Genomic DNA, 23,908 nt, shown 5'->3' on the forward strand with positions numbered 1-23,908 from the left:
ACTGGTGAAGATTGGGGGCAATTGCGGAGATGTACCAGGAGGAAGCAGGGGGAGTTCTACAGTGCAACTATGGCGGAACAACCACAGACTGTCCAACAATTGCCTGAGGCAGGAGTCTCAGGGCAAAAAGGCCAGCTGGGAGACAGAGACTGTGTGGCACTGCAAATAGGAGGGTGCGAACCTACTGGAGAGGGGGGCCTGTATAGCGACAGCGAACAGCTCAGTGTCGCTGTGGAGCACTGACACAGTGATACGGTATTTCCCACTCTTCAATATCAGGCTATCATCGCCCTGGGGCACTCTGGAGTGCAGTGAAGCTAGTTGGACAGGACACCAAGATGACATGGGGTTGGGCCAGTAAATTACTCTGTGCTGCCTGCTGGGAGCTTGAAACCTCGCTACTACAAGGACAAAGGCCGTAAAGTGGGCCAAGAGGGCAAACAGAGGAGTATGCATCGGGAGTGAGCTCTCAGGAGGATTGGGTTCTTGCTGCAATAGCTGCACTGAGTTTGTCATTGAAGACGAAAATTGATGAGATCAAGGTTGATGTACAGCTGTTGAGACAGGATGTCAGACAACTGGCGAAGACAGTTACAGCAGCGGAGAAGGACCTGATGGAGACAAGGGACACCGCAAAGGATCTTGAAACGCGGGTTTGAGAGCTGGAGAGAAGGAACACATCCTTGGAGCTGCGGGCTGAGGATGCTGAGGGGAGGGCCTGTTGGAACAATGTAAGGCTGCTTGGGCTTCCAGAGAGCCTGGAGGGATCGGACCCTAGTCAATGCATGGAGACCTTACTGCTACAGGAGATAGGGGCTGGGAACTTGTCGCAGGGGTTTGCAGTTCAGCGCGCTCATTGCTCACTACAGAAACGTCCACCTCCAGGATCTCTTCCCAGGCCTATCATTGCTAAGATTTTAAACTTAGGGGACAGGGAGGTGATTTTGAAATACTCAAGGGTAGGAGGGGAGATCCTGAGAGACAACTCTAAAAAATTGCCATCTACTCAGACTACACACCATCAGTCCAAAGAGCTAGGAACTCCTTTGTGCCAGTTAAGGCGAGACTCAGGCACCTAAACATCAAATATATGCTAATATATCCCTCCAGGTTCAAAATCATTTACAAGGGCAAGATACAATTCCTAGAAACACTGGCAGCAGCCCACATGTGGTTGGAACATAATAACCTGGCTTGCAGAGACTAACCTAACACTTGACCCTGCGGGTGCCACTGAAGAGAGGGGCCCCAGGATCATGGAATCGGAGGCCTGGGCACTGCATGTGACACTATAAGTTATAAAACAATGCAGGGAACAAGGGCATGTGGAGTCCATGGCTGTACCCAAATGGAAGATCTCTAGAATGGTACCCTTGCAATGGTTCACCATGGGGCTCTTGCTATGCTGTGTGTGTTAAATAATTACATTTATCTGAACAAATACTCTTGCTTCAGACAGGGGCAATGTTCACCCATCACTGGTCTGGTTGGAGTGCTCCGCGAATAGGCTGGGGGCTGGCCCGTTGCGAGCTCCCATTACCCGAAAAACATGCTGGACTGGATAGGCCTTACTGGGACGGGTATGCCTGAGCACTGTACACAAAGTGCAGAGACTGGGCGAGTTTGTACTGTTTGGTTTATTGTGTTAGTGGTCATGTGTTGTCCACGTATTCTGATCAGTAAGCTACAAGAGAGTTCACGCGGATTGGGTGGGGGGCGGGCCAGAGTGGTTTGGATGGTGGAAGTGGGATCCTGGAGCTGGTAGAAGGGGAGCGGGGGGGTGTGTTTAACTTAAGTGTGGGGAGGTTGGCCAGCACAGGAACCATGACCCCAATTAGGGTATTGACCTGGAACGTGACGGGGCTGGTCATATATCTTCGTAGGATTAGTGTGAAATCTTTCCTGACAAGAAGTTATCTATAGATATGCTGCAGGAGACCCACCTAACAAAGGAGGAACTTGAAAAGGTTTGAGAGAGCTACGGAGGGAAGGGGTATGGGTCAGCATACTCCAAATATGCTAGGGGTGTGTTCACTTGGATCAATGATAATTTACCATTCCAGTTAGAGATGGAGGTGGATAAGGAGGGGAGGTATCTCACCCTGCGAGGCTTCATAGACCATTTTGAGGTGTGCATAGTCAACTTGTATTTCCTGAATTATGGTATACCTGCTCACGTCCACACACTTTGTTCTTGGATTACACATCAAAGTGGGTGCTTTTTCCTATGGGGTGGCAATTTTACTTGTACCAGGGACCCAGTGCTTGATAAGTCCCTTAACACTAAGGGGAGCCCATCTTCTGTGACTACGGCACTGAACAAGGCATTGGATAACTTGGATCTCGTGGATGTGTGGAGAGAACTGAATCCGGGTGGCAGGGGTACTCCTTTTACTCTGCGCGGCACACCTTGCACATCAGGATTGATTATGTCTTTGTTGGGAAGAGTCACAAGGCAGACATTTGTGGGGCAGAACCTGGGGTGAATGATCTCAGAGCGCTCCCCCAGATGGTTTCCTGGATCCTAGGGAGCCTGCGGCCTCCCATCCCGATGTGGCATATGCCATCGGATGGCCTGACTGATAGAGTTTTCAAAGACAAGTTGCAGAAGACACTGTTAGAGTTCCTAGAGCATAATGTGGGCAGTGTAAAGGAATGGGGAGCTGTGTGGGAGGCCTTGAAGGTGGTGGTTATGGGGGAAGTAATAGCAAGTGCTGGTGGTATCTGAAGAATGTTGAAAGGGGAACTGGGGAAACCTGGAGGATGAGACCTGAGATATATAGGCCAGGGAGGTAGATTCAAATTCGGGTGAGGAGAGGCTGGCCCCAATCCGGTACCGATGTCTTGAGGCTTGGGAAAGATTGTCCAAATTCGACTATGTTACAAGAACCACCATGGTGCATGCAGAGGGGGACAGACCGGGGAGGCCACTATCATGGCTATGCAAGCGGGAACATCCTAGGCATCTAACCACTACACTGGGTGCGGAGGATGGGAGTGTATGCAGGACATAAACTGGAATCAATTACATTTTTGCCAGGTTTTACTCCCAATTATATAGTCACAAAGAAAGGTTTCCCACAGAAAATCTGGAGGAGGTCCTTGAGTTAATAGTACTCCCTAAATTGGACAGTGAACAGTAGGTAGCACTAGACCAGCCCCTCACAGTTGAAGAAGTGAGTGAAGCAATTACTTCTCTTGCAACGAGTAAAACGCCAGGAAGTGATGGACTTCCTCCAGAAGTTTACAAAACGTACAATTCAACATTGGCCCCTGCATTGCTTGAAGTCTTTGAGGAGGCTTAGACTAAAGGTGTACTCCCGGCAAGTATGCGTGAAACCCTGGTGATCCCAATACCCAAGTCAGGGAAGCCTACGCATAGATGCGAATCACCTAGCAATGTTCAACTATGATTTGAAAATACTCACAATGATACTGGCGGGACAGCTCCGTAGAGTGGTTCCGGGTCTGATATACTGTGATCAGACAGGTTTTATAGCTGGCCGAAGCACCACCTTGAACCTGCGCCTCTTGCATCATATAATAGCACAGAGCAATGGCGTTCCGGAAGAGTCTGTGGTGGTATCATTAGACGCGATTAAAGCTTTTGATTCCCTATAATGGGAATGGCTGTTCACGGCACTGCAAGGGTTTGGGTTTGGAGAACGGTTCATGGGTTGGGTGAGGGTCCTATATACATTACCGACAGCTAGAGTCAAATCCGGGAGGCAGGTATCAGAGAAGTGGGACATACAGAGGGGAACACGCCAGGGATGCCTGCTGTTGCCCATGTTGTACGTGCTGACATTAGAGCTACTGGCGTTACACCAAGAATTCTTGGAAGTGGGTATTGGGGTTGGCGGAACCAAGCACTTAATATCACTGTATGCTGATGACGTCTTGTTGTACATCAAGGAACCGCAGCACAACCTGCCAATAATCATGGAAGTGCTGGACAACTTAGCCAAACTGTCTGGAATATCCCTTAACACGGATAATTCTTGCGTATTCCCCCTGGCGGAACTGCAAGGAATAGGGATGGATGACCTACGGAGACTGGGGCTCCCATGGGAAACAGGTTCCTTTAAATACCTAGGGCTGCACAGTATGCACACACCAGAAGACAGGCACACACCCAACATGGAGGGTGCTGCAGGGGATAAGAAGATCAATGTCCTTTTGGTCTAGGCTCCCACTATCACTGATGGGCAGGGTGGCAATTATAAAAATGATAGTTTTACCCAGATTTTTGTATTTCTTCACCATCACTACATCAGGGTCTCATTTTTTTCGTCTCCTGGACTCACTACTTAGGGGATTTGTTTGGTGCTCGGCTCGACACAGGATTACCCTTGCACGCTGTGTCTGCCTTATAAGGAAGGTGGTGTGCAGCTGCCGAACTTGGGGTGCTATTATCTTGCAGCATAGCTCAGTTGTATAGTAAAATGGCTATCAGATGAGGTCACATCTGAAACAAGACTATTACAACAGCTGGTAGCCCATGCCCACCTCAAGGAAGTGCTATGGTTACCACTGAACTGCCTTGGCAGAGCACACTTATTAGTTGATCTGGGCAGGAAGGTATGGCGCAGAACGCTGCAATTGTTGCAGATAGACGGCCCCTACTCCCCTGATGTGCCGATAGAGGCAGACATGTGTAGAAATAGGAATGATCTAGCAGTGGCACGACACTGGGAGGGCTGAGGGGTCTCCACATGGGGTGACATGTTTGAAAATGGTAGTTCCTACAGTATATGAGAATGGCGAAGGTGGCTAAAAGGAGATGGTTGGGGTGGCCGGGGGAACCATAGGCCACTGCGCTGCTGGTCTTAATGTATACTCTGGAAGATGGCTGGCGGCCAGTGCCCAGGGTGTATGCTGCCCTAGTGGATAGACTCCGGGGCCCAGATCTGAAAGCACGGGGGGAAACAGATCTTGGATTGGCGATGGGGGAGAAGGAGTGGGAAAGTCTCCTTAAGTTCCCCAGGGAGGTTTCAAGGAATGCTTGCTTCAAACTGGTCCAAATATACATGCTCTATCGCACTTATTTGACTCCTACTAGAGTAGCTAAATTTAATAAGGGAAAACAATCGGTGTGTCCTTGGTGTCAGGGGGAGGGGGCGGACTTGGCACACATGTTCATGCAGCTGCGCAAAGACGAAGAGACTTTGGGTTCAGGTTCAGCAGGCATGTAGGAGAGCCAGGGTTACGAGGTAGTCCTGGAGCCCAATGGAGTGCCTACTAGGAGCATACCTGAGAAGTGGTAAATACAAGCATATCATTAAGTTTATGGATCTGGCGTGCATCCTTGTTAAAAGCTGTATCACCATGTCTTGGAACTCTGTAGGGGACCACAGTATCAGCGCTGGTACAGGGAATTTGAGATCTGGACAGAGGCAGAAACCAGAGTGTGGGCTGGGTCGGCGCAGCACCTAGATGAGTCCACACGCGGGGTATATGAGTCATGGAAGCTACTGGTATGGGGCATGTCCCGGGAGGATAGCTCAGCGGCAACATGCTTGCCTTGGAAACAAGACAACACAATGCTTTGATCCCTGGGTCCGCGCTTTGAAACCTCTGGGTATTAAGAGCGTTATAATTACGCAACTAAGACACATTCGGGTAACAGCGCCTCTATGCCCACGGGCTGTGTGAGCGCTTTGAAAATGCAAATAGAAAAATAAAAATTAATGTTTCACCCTTCGGATGACAAGCCACCGTGAGCACACAGCTATAGATTTATAGGTGGCATGATTGGTACGAGGTGCGATCCCCCTCGTCCCCCTTTAAAGATTTCTAGTGCACAGATTGTCAGGGTCCTGACGGATGAGCCATTACTGAATAAGAAGAGGATAATGCAGGCCTGCACCTGGGACCCGACCATTAAAGTAATGCTCGACTTGTTAACATGCGTGGAATGTAATTGTTAAACTGTTTTATTTGCTGTTTATTAATCGATGGCAGATCACATCAATCACTATATTCTATGCATGTCCCTAAAGCAGAAGATGTATGGTACATATATTCATTTGCAAATGTCAATAAACACATTTAAAAATAAATTAGACATCATGCAATGTCAAAGACTAATAATGACAACACATCTTACCAACATCAATGATTTCTGCAAAACCCCTGTAAGGGCATAAATCCCTTCATAGATTCCTGACTGGAAAAAGTCACACCCATTAAGCAAAATGCGCATTATAAGATCATAATGGTGCCACATGTAAACTGGGCATGGTCTGAATGAATATTTAAAATAAAAAACATTATTAATGAAGTAATCATTCAAGAAGATCATCGAAGAACAAAAATTCACCAATATGATGGGCGCGTTAAGACCAGCTACCCAAATGGGCAGAAACCAGCACAGGGATTAGGAGACTGACCCCTTTTTCGGATGGTCTCTCCCTAGTGATGTTCGGCCAAGGTCACCAACAACCTCTATCCCTGTAGTTCCTGCCCAAATTATTGATTGGCAGCTTAGCACTAACTCTGAAACTCAACCCCCCACAACCCCACACCTTTCTGTGCATGTACATTTCAGAAAAAAGGGATTGCATGAGTTTTAAACTTTGGACGATTTTCTGTGAATAAAACACATTCACATTCTCACATTCTCTTCTCACCCAAAACACTTTATATGACTATGGGCCTCATTCCGAGTATGGCGGTAAGGGATAGCGGCCACCGGTAACGAGACCGGTGGCGGTAATCCGTTACCGCCATACTCCGAGTTCCCTTTGCGCCCTCGCCCTTAACGCCTGCTTTGAGCAGGTGTTAAAGTCGAGGGCGCAAAGGGGCCTCCAAGCCAATAACGGTGACCGTAATGAACGGTCACCGTTATTTGCATCTTCCCCTTTCCCATTGAGCCCTTTGGGGGCTCAATTGGGAATGGGGAAGAGCCTTGGTGAATGGGGAATTACCGCCCCGGCAACCTTGGAATGGGGCGGTAATTCCGCCATCCACCAAGGCGCTGCCGGTCCGGGTACGGCGTCAACCAAGGCGTTAATAGCGCCATTGGTTAGCGCCGTACTCGGAATGAGGCCCTATGTCTCCCAGTAGTGGTACATTATATTCCCTCACCAATAGTGTTTCATGGTGGCACTAAGGTCCACATGATTCCATGCTCGTAGGACCCATGGATTCTATTTTAAATGGTGCTTAATTTTACAAAAACAATCTGCATTTAAGTTGTGCAAAATTCACACAACACAAAAATGCATTGGGCTTTTTTGAAAGGAAATCTCACTTGCATTTAACGTCACATAGCGAACACTGTGCCATTCTATCTTACGGAGCCTCTACATCCCTGGCAAAGCTAGTGTGCCATTTTGCTCCTAGCCCATCATATTTCCAGGATTTTACACAGGAAAGCACTGTAAGGACAATCTGGCTCCAATGAAGAGCATTTTGAGGGTGGCATGCTTTCAGCTGGTTCATGTGGATGCAAGGTTCCTCTGTCTGCTCCCCTTTTGGAATGCACATTTTGTAGGCAACAGGAGGGGTCTAATCAGTGATCTCAGATGATCCCTTACAGCTGGCAAGTAACTTATGTTCCTTGGACTGAGTCATTTGGAAATTATAAAGATAAACTTTGTCATCTACCTCGTATTCCTTTTTGGATGCCCGCAAGTCGTGGTAGATTTTGTATTTATCGCAGATTTTTGCAGGTTCATCTTCCCATTAGCAAAAGCTTGTTGGAGACGTTCTGAACATTTTCATTTTTCTACCAGACAGTCATGAGTTCAAAAGGGGACATTTTGGTCACAGGAGTTGTTTTGCAACTCAGAGTTTTTGGGACACGTGGTAATCGTATGTTCCAGCTGGGTCAAGAATCTACTACAAACGACCTTAAAATGTGCACAATGGTCTTGTTGCAGTGCTCCACCCTTTGAATGACGAATGGTAGGTGACATGCAATTTTCTCTTAACTCCAAGAATTTCCCAGATTTTAGTCATGATCTCACTGGTCAATTCAAATTGCTTTGAACGCCTAAAAAGCAGAAACATAGATTAAAACATCAAACATCATACAATCATAAAATAAACAAATAATCGGCATCACAACAAAGAACGAATTTGCCAGACACCAATTTAAAGTACAAATAGTCAGTTAAAAGATTACATGGATGGAAAGTTCAAGTACATCTGGAAGTGAAAATGTTAACAAACCATGACATGTAGAGTCCAATGTCCATTTTGCCAGTCCAAAATAACTGTCCTAACTAGCTGCTTGGATATAACTTCCTTTGTTTGAAGGCAACAAATAGAAAGGAATAAAACAGTGAGAACACTGTAAAAGATGGACAGGATTTCATTAACATAACAGCTTCTTTCATAGACCTGAACCTGCCAGTAGCTCAGGCCTCTACCGGCAGACGATTGCCGTAATCACCGGCACCGGCATTGTGGCATCTTCAGCTGCCTCAACCTTCCACAATCAACTAGTGCTTTTTTCTCATTTTGAAAGGTATAGAAGTCTAGTTGCTACTCATCAACACTCCGTTTCCAGACTCTTGATACCACACAATGTACATATTTTTCATGCTTTGAAATGAGTTTTTATTACCAAGGGAATTACTTAATCTTATCTTCAAAGAAACAGGCTTGTGATGTACCGGAAGGAAATTACGTAAATCAAGACATGTTTTGCTTCTGAGCATTTTCTAAACTCCGGACATCCATCAAAATCCACTTGTTTAAAACAGTGTTTTCATTAATACATTGTGAAACCCCTAAACGTGCTGGCATGAACTGAAGTTTAAAGAAAATCAGTGTAAGATTAGCCGCGTAGTATAATAATTCCTCTTCAGTTGCCCAGGAGACCCCCAGAATAGATTTAGGAAATGTACTCTCAGTAAATGCAATCTGATCAAAGGCACCAAAAGCCCATACTCGAGCACCATGAAGTGCAAGTCCCACACGTTTAGCCTCATACCCCTTTAGTGCCGGAATACTACCCTGACCACCCTATGTGCCATAGAAAAGTGCAGAATGCCCATGTTACATTGTTTCAATCTGCAGGTGACATGGTCTATCTGATTCCTCAATGGCTTTGATTCTGAAACCGTACACCAAGGTAATCAAAATTCCAGCGATATCACATCCACATAAGATGTATGCACCCTTTTCTGCTGCTATATGGTAGATCTGAACATGAGATTTAGAAGGAGAGCGATAGGGGTCCTACCTAGGAGCACAACATTGCCGGCATATGTTAGGCTCAGAATAAGCTGGTTTTGAGACATTGAAACATCTACAGGTATCTTCTTTTAAACTATATATAACTCACACAGGTAGATATGAAAATGTAGAGAGGATATAATACACCCCTGTCAAACAACTTGATTAACTAAAAACGTAGGGGTACAATCACCATCAATACGATACATAACAAACGCTTTTAAAGTTGACTCAAAAGACTGAATAACTCCAGGTGAATGCCCCATTTACATAATAAAGCCCTATCTTCTTTTTAAAATTCCATGTCACACAATCCAAGCATCCACTAGAAATAGAGAACAAATAGAAACTAATGTCATTATACATTTCTATTTAGGTGTGAGGCAATGCCATTTAAGAGTCCAAACACAATGCAAAAAAGAAGAGAGCTATGGGAATCACTGAGCTCGATCCTTCAAGAGGCAGACTGATTTTAACAAAAGATAGACATGAGCCATCCCGAAAGAGGGCTTTCCAAGCCATTTTGGGGAGGCCCATTCCAGACTGGTACCAAAGCAGAAAGGAGTCCAGTGCTTAGAAGAAGAATCAGACTGCATACAGCTGAAGCTGGTTTTTGGAAGAAGCTAAAGGCCTCATGATGTTCAGGCAGTGATGGAAATCAATGGCCTTGGTTTTTGCTGAATAGTTATGGTACCCTGGCCAACAAATATTATAGTGATTAAAATGATTTTGCCCTATGATTTCCACAGTATAAATAAAAGTCCTGAATTAACTTATGTACTAGATGGGGGTCGGGGGGGGGGGGGTTAAGGTGGAACAGAATCCCAATAGAGCAGCATTTTAAAATATCCAGTTTAAACTGCATTGTAGTTATAAGCAGCACAGAAATCATGGCGTTTTGCCATATGTGAACTCTGGAGACCAACGAGTGAGATACTTGTTGATTCCTTGCATATTTCAATTTCCTAATGTTGTGCTATATGTGATATTTTAAATCTATTTTTTTTCTAAAATATTTTAAATGTAAACCTGACATAACACAAAGCTGGGATGTTCTCTCACATGGCATGCCACACAGTCTTATTTGGAATAAATGCTCACCCATTTACAGGGGTGTGTTTTAGTTTCTTCAAATTATATTGCATTGTTAATTCTTTATAGAAAAAAAGAACCAGGCAGAGTCTAGTGTTTTGGGATGGTGATTTAGCCTGCTTTTCTTTGACCATAGCGTCTCAGGTGCATTTCCCTTGTATTAAGAGCGGGGGAGCCGCCAGTCACTTATTTTGTGGTCTCATTTAAATAAAAGGAATGTATTGTTCCAGCAAAATGTGTTTCTTGTCTTAGAGGCGGGAGGTGAAATTGTGGTGTGCCAGACTATTGGAATGAGGTTTCCTGTCCTCATACAAAGTACCTGAAATCATGACTTGTGTGAGTCTTATTGTTAATCTTCCTTGAATGAGGTCCTAATCAATCAAAAGTGTTGTTAATGTGATGTTTTATTGTTTTTCAATAGATTTCACTTAGTAACTCCAGATATTGTAAATAAAATATTATTTTGCAATCCTGTCACTGGTGGGGTATTATTATATTATGCCATTAGGATTTGTACTCTAGGGATATTCATGTACAGCACATGTATACAGAGTCAAAAAGAGCAAAAAGAGCAAGAGTGAGGGTTTCATTGGTTAGTATGTAAATGCAGCCATTTCAAAGTAGGTGCGAGGCACAGCTTTTTAGCAACAGGCCAGCAAGCATTAATTGTTGGAAAAGCATTACTTTTTAAAAGGATTTAGTAAAACGTTTATTATTTTTTGCAACAAGTCCTTCATTTTGGAAAAGCATTTAGCATGCCAGCAGAATGGGGTTCAGTTTCAGAAGCACTGGGCATAATGTGCTGTCATTTTAAAATGCAGAAAATGTGCATATTTTACAATGTGGATGTTTTCATCTGTGTGGGACTGCATTGAAAATGTAATGAACTAATCCTATATTAATTTGTCCCACTAACTCATTAACGGTTCATCTTACATATAATGCAGTTCATTAAACACAGTGGCCCTCATTACGACCCTGGCGGATTTTTTCCGCCATCGGCGGACTTTTCCGCCATGGCGCAAAGTCCCTTTACGCCATGGCGGATGGCGGACTTACCGCCCCATTCCGAGGTCGGCGGGGCGGTAAGTCCCCATTGACCCATTTACCCTTCCCCATTCCCATTTCGGCCCCATAGGGCTCAATGGGAGTGGGGAAGGTGTTAATTACGCCACCGTACACTACGGTGGCGTAATTAACACCGAGGTCTCATAGCGCCATGGATTTTTACGCCCGCAAAAAGCGGGCGGAAAAATGAGCATGGCGCTATGGGAACTCGTAGTTGGCGGTAAGGGGTCGGCGCAGCTAACGCTGGCGCAAACCCCTTAGCGCCAGGGTCCTAATGAGGGCCAGTGAGATTCATTCCATGTACGTTTTTTTTCTGTGGAGAAATATGGACGAGCAGGAACTAGATGAAACAATTTTAAACTGAAGCCTTCAATAGTGCAGAACATTCTTGTAAATTAATTTGTAAATGAAGGGGTGGAAGAGCTGATGTCAAAAAAGGGCTGACCTAAAAGTGACAGATAGGGAGAGTTTTTTTATCAGCTGAGCTGAAAAAAGTAGGCAGAGCTGGCTGGGACTTGAGTGCGAACGGTGCTTTCAGAGGCGGATGCTGCTGGTGTCTCTTTGAATGGGGGCTCGGTGAATTCAGAGCGTTTAAACCATATGATTTATGTTCTGTTTATAAGGCACAATCTCATCCATTTTAGATTTGTGCTATGGAGTGCAGCTTCTTCAAGCCACATAATTAGTTTACTGTGGCAAACAGTGTCAACAGCAGCTCAGATTTTAAGGCGTATGAGTGCTGAGGTGAGGTTGCCCACTGCGATTGTGAGTTAATCCCAAATGGAAAATACTGCTGATTGGGTGCCTCTCACAGTCTGATAGCAACTTGTGAGCAAACTAGTGAATCATTAGACTCTACGTGCTGCAAGATTTGGCTGTTTACAATGATTTCTAGAATGTTGCCAGTGTATGGCATGCTTAAGACGAGATAAAAGTTGGAATGGTCTTCTGGGTCACAAGCAGTGCTTTTTAGAAGTTGTTTGACATACACAATCTTGAAAACATTTGGTAGAATTCCTGTTTCGAGCAAGCAGTTCATTAATTAGCAAAAGTAGAAAGCTGTTGTTTACTTGTTTACTTTTTGTACTTGTTTACTGTGTTGCTAAAGTTCACCAATTGTTTTAGGTCTGGTTCGATCCTTGGTTTAAAGCTGTTCATCGGTTGAGTTTCAGGATGAATGTCATTGACTGAGTGTTAGGGAGAATTCTCTGTTAAGGCTGAATTTCCTAACCTAGTGAGTCCCCCAGCAGCTTTGCTGGATTTCTGGATTTTGTTTTTTTCTCCTGCCAAGAATGAGACTCTTTTTCTCCCACACTTGGACATGATTTATGGTGTTCCTTTGACTGTTAATGTGTTTTATGGGCTATGGGGTCCTTTACTCCATAGGGTCTCATGTGTTTTTACTATGTGTGTTACACAGCACCCTCCGTGCAGTGACACAGGGGTGTCATAGTGACACCCCACCATAGACGCCATACCCTGGGACTGACTACTGTCTCCCAGGGCATGTAAAGTCACCATTGGCTTTACTAGTCCCAAATTATGAACAGAAACCAGTACAAACCATCATAGTGTGGACGTACTGGCCGGTGCAATTTGATTGCCCCGGGGTCTGTTAGTCGAGGGGGCACTGATCGAGTTCTGGCTGGTGGCAGTGGATACTACTTTTTATATTCGACGGCAAATATATCCCTATGGGATTTTCCCATTGTTCGAGGCTACCAACTTTAATTATTTAATTCTCATAGCCTCTAACATACCGCTGGTTTATTTATTTAATATTAATTCGCCGGTTGGTATTTATTTGCCAGGACTCGATTCTAAAATGCACAGAAGCCTCCAAAAGTGGTGCCACTCTGTCTGGGTACCACAGAGAGTGTGGGAGGGGGTTTAGGCACCCTGGACTAGTTACCTTGGTAACTCAAGTTGCACTCTTGTGTGATTGGCCCAAGTGGTGAGCCGGCCAGCTCACCACTTAGCATGGTTGATTGACAGCTAGGCTGAGTGAATGGGGGTGTGCTGCATAAAAGCAGGGATTTGGGGACTGGAACTTCAGAAGTCGCCACAGGACCTGAGAATCCGACGAGGGAGAAGCTGAGCCGACCTGCTACGACGACACCACCGGTGGAGCCCTGCGGAACCGACTCACCACTTCCCGACGACAGAGAAGATCTGCCGGCTGGAGAGTCTTCTTCCACTGACTGGTGGGCACAACCAGTTCACCTTCTTTTCCTCACATCCCAGGACGTCTTGTGGTTGAATTGCCTGTGCCAAGCACCCCGGCAACCGGATAGCCATTTACCACTGGACCGCGAATAAAAGGACTGCTCCTTTTAACTGAGAACTCTGCGGCTGGTTTCTTCCCTGGCAGTGCAACGGTCTCCTGTCTTCCTCTCCGATGAGATCCTCTCTTCCCCCGGTGGAAGCACCGACTTGCATCCGCTGCCAGGAACAACTGCCCCCGCTGGAGTATTCTCATCACTTTAAGGTACCGTGTCCGCCAGGGTTCCCTTTCTAAAGATTGCTACAAGGTAATAATAATCCCTTAACCTTCGTGACTGGGCTGGCCGCCTTGACCATCTATCTGGTCCCTTTCTTTTGGTCCAACTCTTTCTGAATCTTTTCAAGACGTTTGTGCACTTTTCAACCGTGTGACCTTGGACACATTTCGTTCTGATCTCTTAAAGTGGATCCGGCTTTCTGAACTCTAAATTCACGGTTTGATTCTGCCTTCCTCTCTTGCTGTGTTCTTGTGAAAGTGTTGGGATCTGTTTCAATTTACACTCTGCCTTTCTCTCCCTTTTAAACCGAATTTTTAGAGTGCCATCTACGTTAAGCGCTCACCGCTGTCTGAAAATAAGTGGGGCTTTACTTAAGACTTGTCTAATATTCTTTTAAGTGAGTGTCTATCTTTAGTGACCGTGTTTTTGAACTGCTTAATATTAGTGCCTGTGTGTTTTATTAGATGTGGTTTTAAATAAATAATTATATCTCTTTTACACCAAGCTCTGGTCAGTGTTTGCTTGTTCTACTGTGTTCTTTTGACCTATTGTGAATACTCTGTATACTGCCTAACTCTTCTTGAGGTAAGTCTGACTGCTCAGCCACAGCTACCAAGTGAATCTGTGTGGTACGGACTGCTACCAAGTGGGTTTACTGACAAACACCTGTAGTCTTAAATCTTTTGCAGTTGTCCCAGAGGGAACTGCACAGGTTTCTGCCTAACACTGAGTTTGAATGTTGCTTCCTATTGTGTTCCTTATTACTCTGTTTATGGCTTGCTGTATGTTTAATTATTTGCTTTTTAAATGGTTGGGGATATCATTAAACAGTATTTGGGTAGGTGAAGGTACTATGCTGCAGGAAGCTGGGCTTCTCATCTCTTTAATGAATTGTAAACTTCTTTCGATGATGTGCATTGTTGATTCATTCAGAATAGTAACGTTTCTTCGGTTTAAAGATTTCTACTTTGTAGTGACAGATCTGTCTTTGGTACATGACTTTGTTTTGTGAGTTTTGGTGTTTCCTCCATGTTTTTTGCATGTGCTTGTAGATGGGGTGTGACCCATCTTGCTGAAATCCTTTTTTCTGCAAGGGTGATGTGCTTTATTGGGGCCAGTGTGTCCAGTGCTTTGGTTATCCAGTTTTCTAGTGTTGGCAAAATTCCTTCCAACAGTCAGAGTTTTGGATCAATGGCGCTGACTTGGTCTCTTCCATAAGATATACGAGTTCCTCCAGGTTTAGAGATTTCCAGCTTCTGATGTTCTTGGAAGTGGTTGTTTGCCCTTTGTGAGTTGAGAGTGGATGCATTGGTGTGTTGATAGTAAAAGAAATGATTAGATGATTGCTCCAGAGTACCTAAATGGGTGGGAAGGTGGTTGCTAGTCCTGCTTCACAACATCTTGCATCGAGGGCAGCAGGGATGTCATTTCACCAAAATGTCAGGGGTAGCAGATGTGACCTCACACGTCCCTTGACCTCTGATGACATCACAGGAAGTGATGTCATTTGACCCCACGCCTGATAACATTATTCCTCAGTACACTGAGAAAAATATGGTTACGATATCACTGTTATAGGATATAAGTTATATCGCACATCACAATGGTGGTCAGAGTTAGCTATAGATGGGATCTTGCCAACAGTAGTCAGCTATGCCAAACCTCTGGTCATCATTGTAGATGCCAGTAAAATAAAGTTTTTTTTTTTTTTAAATATTTTTATTCAAAGTTTTCTTTTTTTTTTAAAACCAAACATACATTTCAACTGTTGCAATATACAAAAAGCATCATGTGTCATTTCGTGTCCATAAGAACTCCCCAACTCACCCCCCCCCCTTCAACTAGAGCCAAATCTTCCATGTCAGCTGCTGGAGCATTATCGGGCAGAGCAGTGTCTAAAGGGACATTGCCCAAATCTTCTGTTTCGTCGTTACTCCGGCAGGAATTAGCTATGGAGGACACCAATTGCCGCCAGGCCAGCAGGGGCCCCACTTCCTCTTCGCCCCCCCTGGTGACCGCCTCAAACCAGACAACAGATTCGGCTTCCGCCCATTTTAAGAGGTCTGCCCACCACAGTTCCACCCTGGGTCGATAGGCCGCCTTCCAGCCCATTGCGATCCTGCGCTTGGCCAAAACATGGGCCAAGTCCTTCATTTTACTTATGTGTTTGGAGTGCCTGGGTCTGGGAAAGAGCCCTAGCATGCATGACCAAGCCGATTCTACATCCAGCGCCACTCCCCCGCCAGCCAGCCTCGTTTTGACCTCGTTCCAGAACTTGAGCACTTCCGGGCAGGCCCAGAACATATGCAGCAACCCCGCGTCCACCTCCACACACCTAGGGCATTGCTGCGTGGCTGGGCCCCCGAACCTTGCAATCTTCCCCGGGGTCAGGTAGGCCCTGTGGGTAACATACAGCTGAAGCTGTTGAAATCTAGCATTGCGTGACACCTTTTTATGGTATCTCTGTGCCCATTCCCATTGCCCATCCAGCATAGGTCCTCCCACCTCCTCCTCCCATTCCTGTCTTAGTCGGGGCAACTCCTTCCCCGCCCTCTCTCGTAAGAGTTCATATATTCTCGAGATTTCGTGCCCGCCCTCTGACACATCATACATGGTTTCTAGGGAGGTCTCAGGGTCCTTCGCAAGCTCTGTCTCGGGCCATCTTTCTCTAGTCTTATTAATAAGCCTGGCATAAGTAATATATTGGCCTTCATGCACCCCCGCCTCCTCCTGCAATCTCTGGAAGTCCAGCGCCTCATCACCCTCCCATATATCCCCGAGGGTGACCAGGCCTACCTGCTCCCAGTATCTTCGGATTGATTCGAATAGCTGAGGGTCGTCCCCACACAGGGCCACCAGCGGAGCCTGCCGGGAGTATGGCTCTCGATCACCCATCGTCTTCCAAGTCCTTTGCCAGATCTCCCAGCCCAGTCTCAACAGCCGTCCCCTGCCCACCATTTGATCCCTGCGCAACCACACCACCTCCTGCAGGAAGTACGGGGCCGAATCTCCATGCAGAAGTCGCACCTCTGCCGAGTCTTCCACTGAAAGCCACCTAGCCACATACAACAGCTGCCCCGCAAGGTAGTAGAGCTCAAAATTTGGCAGGCCTATGCCACCTTTGTCGTACGGGTTCTGGAGCTTCCACAGGGTCACCCTATTCCTGGAGCTTCCCCATAGAAAACCCCTTCACATGCTATGTAGTTTAACAAATAGGCTTCTTGGTATCAGAAACAGGATGTTCACAAAAAAGTGCAAAAGTCTAGGCAGGACCACCATCTTGAGCAAGGCCGCTCTCCCCATCATGGTCAGGGGCAATTTGGCCCAAAAAACCATGCTGTTTTTAATCCCTTCCAGCGCTCTTTCCGTATTGTGTTTGTGTTCTGCCTCTATTTTATGGTAGATGTTTAATCCCAGGTACCTGAACGTTTCTGTCTGCCATGGAATCGGTAGGACAGGCAACCTCTGCGGCGGGACGTTCCTGTATCTGCCCAGAGGAAAGAGGCTGGACTTTCCGAGATTCACCGATATGCCAGAAAGGGTGGCATATCGCTCCATTACCTCTAACACATACTGCAGGTTTTCCTCTGGATAACGCAGGTAGAGCAACATGTCATCCGCATATAGTGATATCAGGTGCGTGCCGCTATTCGTACCTATGCCCACCTCCCCGTATTGGTGACGCAGACACACCGCCAACGGTTCTAATGCTAGTATGTATAGCATAGGTGACCAAGGGCACCCCTGTCTGGTCCCTCTACTAAGTTGCCAGGCGTCAGAGATTATGGCCCCAGTTCTAACTCTCGCCAGCGGGGCGCTATAGAGCAGCTGGACCCACCTGAGGTATCCCGGTCCCATTCCGAATCCCTTCAAGACCGCTTTCAGCCAGGGCCATCTCACCGAGTCAAAGGCCTTGACTGCGTCTAGTGACACTATGGTTAGCTCACCCGATTCCCTTTCAGTCTGATCAATAACATGGTGTAGCCTTCTGTGGTTATCTGTAATGTTTCTACCCGGGACGTAACCTGTCTGGTCTGGGTGTATCAGATTCCCAATCACCCTCTTCAACCTGTTGGCCAGCACCGCCGTGAGTATTTTGCTGTCCTGGTTGAGCATGGACAGTGGTCTATAAGACCCGCACTCGTCGGCTGGCTTCCCTGGTTTCAGGAGTGGGATGATCACGGCCTCGCGGAGGGACGACGGGAGTTCGCCCTGCTCGTAGGCCTCATTAAAAGTAGCTAGCAGTGGTTGGATTAGCTCCTGCTTATATGTTTTGTAGAACTCGCCAGGCAATCCGTCTGTGCCAGGCGCCTTACATGTGGGCAGATTCTGGATCACTACCTCCAGCTCATCAGAGGTGATAGGTGCGTCTAACTCTGTACGCTCTAGGTCATCCAGGGTGGGCAACTCTATGTCCTCCAATGTATCCCGTATAACTTGTCCCATGTCCTCCCCAGTGTCCTCGTACAGGTGCCTGTAGAACTTATGGAACCGCCTGTTTACCTCCACTTGGGTGTTACACATACAATCTCCATCGCCCTTGACCTCACTGATCACCGAGCGGGGAGTCTCACACTTATATAGCCAGGCCAGCAGTCTGCCTGGCTTGTCGCCACCTGCATGTATCCTCTCCGTGTATCTCCTGTGATTAAGTCTGCACAGCCTGTCCCAGAGTTCACTGCAGGTAGTCTGCAAGTCTTTTATCCTAGTTCTGTTGCCATGAGCGGTGTTTTCACACCGCGTAAGGTCTTCTAGCTCCCTTTCCGCTGCTTGGAGTTCCTTTTCTACACCCCCCTGGAGCCCTTTAGTCTTAGAAATGGCCACCCCGCGCACCACCACCTTAAACGCTTCCCACAGAGTGCCCATCAAGCGTACACTGCCCGTATTTATATCAAAGTATTCCTCAATGGAATCCCGTAGGCCTTCCCGGAACCCCTCATCCTGTAGCGCCTCGGTCCTAAGCCTCCATGTCGGAATCTGCGGTCTTGGGGGCTTTTCCATTCCACTATCAAGGGCGAGTGATCAGATAATACTCGAGCCCTATATTCCGCCCCCACTATGTCCCCCAATATCTCGGCCGTCGCAAATATGTAGTCAAGCCTGGTATGCAAGTTATGTGGCGCTGCGTAGTGTGAGTATTGCCTATCCTCCGGGTGCATTCTCCTCCATACATCCACTAGGTTTAGGTCCCTCAATAATGTTCCTAGCGCTCTGGCCGCCGGCGACATTTTTCCCGCCCTGTCCATTGATCTGTCCATCCTAGGATTCAGGGTGCAATTGAAGTCCCCCCCCCACACTACCGTACTCCCTGCCAGGGACCCCAGTGTACCATAAAGAGTCCTAAAGCAAGCTGCCGTATCGTTGTTGGGGGCATACACGTTTACAATGTGCACTTCCCTGTTCTCCAAGAGGCCCGTCACCACCACCATCCTGCCCTCAGAGTCTGCCGTGTGGCTAAGCACTCGGAACGGCACGTGCGGCGCCACCCACGTGATGACCCCTCTAGCATATGCAGAGTACGCAGCCCCCACCACCGTGCCCTTCCATTTCTTCTTAACCATCTCCTGCTTCTCGCTAGTAAGGTGTGTCTCCTGCAGCATGGCTATAACTATGCGCATTCTCTTTAAATACAGCATTACTTTATTCCGTTTCAGGTAGCTGTTGAGGCCCCGTACGTTCCAGGTCACAACTTTGAGATTACCCGACGCCATCCGTTCTGGCCGTTCCCATCCCAACCCTACTCCCGATGCTCCCGTTACTGATTAGTTTTCCGGCTCTTTCCCAATAAGTTACAAACAGAATCCCCTTATCCCATCCTCCCCATCCACCCCACAGCACACAACTCCCACCATCCCCCCTTCCTACCAACCCCCAACAGTTGCCCAGCTCCATCCCTGGATCTCAGGCCTACCCACTTCTGGACCTGTCCCGTATCTGAGGACCCGGACCCTGTAGGGCGTCACCGATCTAACGGTGACCTAACTAAACAAACTACTATTGGGGTCAGAGAGCGCTCCACAGGAGCTCTACCATCTGTGTGAGGAGAGGCGCGCCCGACGGGACCCGCCGGCAAATACCTTGGCTTCCGTCCCACCAGCTCAACAACATCCTATATTCCAGTCCCAATGTCATAACTATGGCACTTAGGGTGCTCTCGTCACGTATTACTTATCCTCAGCCTCTTCCGTCTGGGCCTCCGGTTCTTGAGGTTGGCCCTGCAAGTCCAGCCAGTCCATCGCCTCAGTAGGAGTCTCGAAGAACAAGGATTTGTTCTTGTAAAATACCTTCAGCCTGGCGGGGTAAAGCAGCATGTAGCCGAGGCCTGCTTCCCTGAGCCTCCTCTTTACCGCTCCGAAGTTCATTCGATTCCGCTGCACCTGGAGCGTATAATCCGGGTACGCCGTTATATTCGCCGACCCCCTTACAATCGTTCCTCCTTTCCGAAAAAATTCAAGAATCCTCTCGCGGTCACGATAATTCAAGATCTTCGCGATCAGCGGCCGTGGGGGGGGGCCCCGGGGCCGGCCTCCTGGTCAGGGCCCTGTGCGCCCTTTCTACCGCAAACCCCTGGGTCAGCACCCCGCCAGTTATCTCCTGCAAGAGCATTGTTTCGACATATTCCGTGGGATTCGGGCCCTCAATTCCTTCTGGGACACCCACTATACGGATGTTGCTGCGTCTGGCACGCCCTTCCGCCTGCTCTGCTCTATCCTCCAAGTTGCCAACTCGCTGAACCAGGGCATGCAGCTCCTTAGCATGTGAAGCGCACGCCTCCACATTCGGGATCAACTCCTTTTCCAGTGCCCCCGTGCGCTCTGCGATCGTACGCACATCTTGTCGCAGCAGGTTCACCTCTTCCTGGACCGCTCCGATCTTGAGGTCCAGGCCCACCTGCAGCTCCTTCATGGCCAGGCCCAGCTTCGTTTCCCAGGCCACCTTCAAATCAGCAATTGCTGCCAGCACCTCCTGGATTGTGCCCAGTGGGTCCCCCGCGACCGCTGAGGCGCTCGGGGAGACTTGGTGTAGGCTTCCATCGTGGGCTGCTTGGCCCGGGGTCTCACCGCCTTGGCAGACATCTTGTCACGACAGTTGGGTGCAGTCTCACCGTGCTGTCCCTCACTGGAGTCTGTCTTGTCCACAGCCCCCACAGTGTTCGCTCCCGCTCCGCTCTTTGAACACGCTTCAGGCGACAAGCGAAAAGTTCGTTATTGGGATCTCAATAGTTTCAGGCCCAAGACCACCGCTCGCGTCGTCTTCTTTGTGCTGGCCGCCATTTTGTTTACGTCTTCGGTCCTGGACCCGCTGCACTGCGGCGAGGATAACTCGAGCCCGGAGCACTCCCCACGCACCAAACTTTCAGCGAATGTCGCCACAACATTCATACACGGATGTGTGAGTTTGCAGCGCCGGCTGGTCACTGCGTGCGCCCCTTCTTCCCAGGATTGATGCAGGATCTGCGGAGCTCCGTGAAGACACGACCACCTACGTGGCCATCCAAGCTATGCTCTCTGCCAGTAAAATAAAGTTACTCAATCTTTCTTAAGGTCTTCTTCCCTCCAATGACATTGTATGCAGAGGGGTGAGAGTCTTCTTACTACATATCAGCGGGCACCTGTCCAGGCATCATTTAACTCTTCACTGGATGGTGGCAGTGAGCACTTTACCCACTGAGCTATCTTACCAGCTATTTATCATTAAATGTGCATACCACAGGATTTGGCAATTTATTGGCTATGGGGGTTACGTTTCTTATTAACATGACATTATTACAGTGCTATATTTTTTTAAAAGGACTGCTTAGGTTGGGGGGTAGATATCCTCATAAATGTTTCTTTTTAACTATACAATTGATTCTACAGCATATTGAGTCGCAATTGGATAGCTCAGATCGTTTAAACCATATGTTTTTTTTTTCTATTCCTGCTGCAAAATGTGTTGTTTTGACCTGGGTGGTACTGCTCCCTTGTGTCACTCAGGGTGGAAATCTCTGCCCCGTTGCAAAAATCAAAAGCTGCCACCCATTAACATATGCCCAGTAAGTGAACATATCTTAAAGTAAAATATACACATTTAGTTCAATTGAGCTTTCTCTTTAGAAGGAAGTGCACAAGGCAAATGAGTATTTGTATTTGCCTTTCTAAAAAGTAATCAACACTGGAAAAATAACCTGAGAGAGGAGAATTTCCAATAACTATGCTGGCGGTTCTCACGTTATCATTCGTGGACGTGGTGACGGCAGTACCAGGTAGTGACTTATTGGTGTCTTGATCTGCCATAAAAGAAAACATGACTAAAGTACACTGCCACAACGTCGAATTAGTCCTGATAAAGGCCTCACTTCACCTGATCAGGTCAACCCTTGGCCCATCCCGTCAACCAAGGCCAGTGATGAAAACTAATGCAACTTACGCCCTCCCTAGGCTGTCGGAAGCTCTCTTCTGTCAGTCTCTGCCTCCTTCATACACTCACCTCGAACACATCCTTATGCCGCCCTGCACTAGGCAATGGAGACCCGGTGAGAGCTAGATGAGGGGCTAGATGGAATGAAAGCCAGACTGGCGACACTGCTATACAATTACAAGTTGTCCGAAATGCCTGAGTGATCCTCCCTGTAAAAGCAAGGAAATATCGAGGCTGAGTACCACGAAAGGAAATACACCAAACACGGGCTACAAAGATTCACAGATCTTTTAATCTACTGTACAGTTACAAAGAAACAGAAATACAGATAGCTATCTGGCTCTCAATACATCACAATGAGTACCAGCCCTTCAGAGTGAGGAGTGAGAGTGCTGGACATCTGGACATTCGGCTTGTTATACAAATTCAGTAATATTATACAGCTCATCTACAGGTTAATAATCTGTGGTCTAGGGTTTGTGCCGAGTTCACTTATGGCTCATACAATAGTATGCACATGGATTACATAGGTTTGCATCTCCGACAAGTTACAATGGCAAAGTGTATTCCTGGATTTAGCAGTAAGCCTTTGCACATATCCCCTCACAATGTAGTTCTGCCAGTGTTCACGCTCAACATTTGCATTACATTGTCCTCAATGTGTATTCAAGGATGAAGCTTGTTAGTGCAGACAATCCTTAGACCACAAGTCATGCTTGGGACAAGGTCTCATTACCTAGTCTAAACATTCGGCCCTCGGACAGTCTAACCATTAAGAAGATTCAAAAGGTCGGGAAGGCTTGGTTACAAGTTGGAAACACAGTCCACTATTTTAGAACACAGACTCACATATGAACAGAAATCAAAATGGCGGATGATCCTAAAATGGTGGCGAAGTCGATCTAAAATCGGAATTTTGCAACGCGGTTTTCTTCGCAGAGGGACTAGGCTTAGGCCAATATATATGTCAAAAGGAGGCACAATATGATTTCCCGTTTAACAAACCCTCCTTTTGCCCAAGCCAAGTGCTAAACTACCATTAGTCACTTTACGAATAACTCCACGTCTCAATGTCCATACAACCTGAATCACAATCATCGGAGATATCGATTGCCATAAGGTCTGTGACAGAAATTTCCTTCAACACAAATTCATTGGTCATTCTTTCCGGTGCGCGTACCTTTTTTCCTAATGTTCCCATAGTCTGTGCACAACATCCTCCTAACACTGAACATATGACAGGAAGGCATTGTATACAGAAACAAAAGAACAACAGAATACCCAGAATAATCAATAAGACTGAAAGTAGCTTCCATCCCCAAGATCGTAAGAAGTCCCAGAACCAAGCGCTAAAATCCCAATTTCCCGTGGGAACGTGCACTTCTAAACTAAGGATGTGCATATTTTGTATAGCCTTAAAGATGGTTGGGGAGGAATCCGGTACGAAAACGCAACAAGCGGACCCCACTAATTTACATACTCCACCACGCTCAGCCAGGATGACGTCTAATGCTATCCGGTTCTGTAAGGCCACTAACCTTATCGCTTTTTGTTCTAGAGTCATATTATAGAGTATGTCAGTGGTCCGGTTGATGGCCCTCTCCAGTACTCTCGCTATTCTTCTGATATCCTCAGAGTTTAATATTTGTCCCCAAAAT

This window comes from Ambystoma mexicanum, chromosome 6p, assembly GCF_040938575.1.
Source record: "Ambystoma mexicanum isolate Mex_15411 chromosome 6p, UKY_AmexF1_1, whole genome shotgun sequence".
NCBI lineage: Eukaryota > Metazoa > Chordata > Amphibia > Caudata > Ambystomatidae > Ambystoma > Ambystoma mexicanum.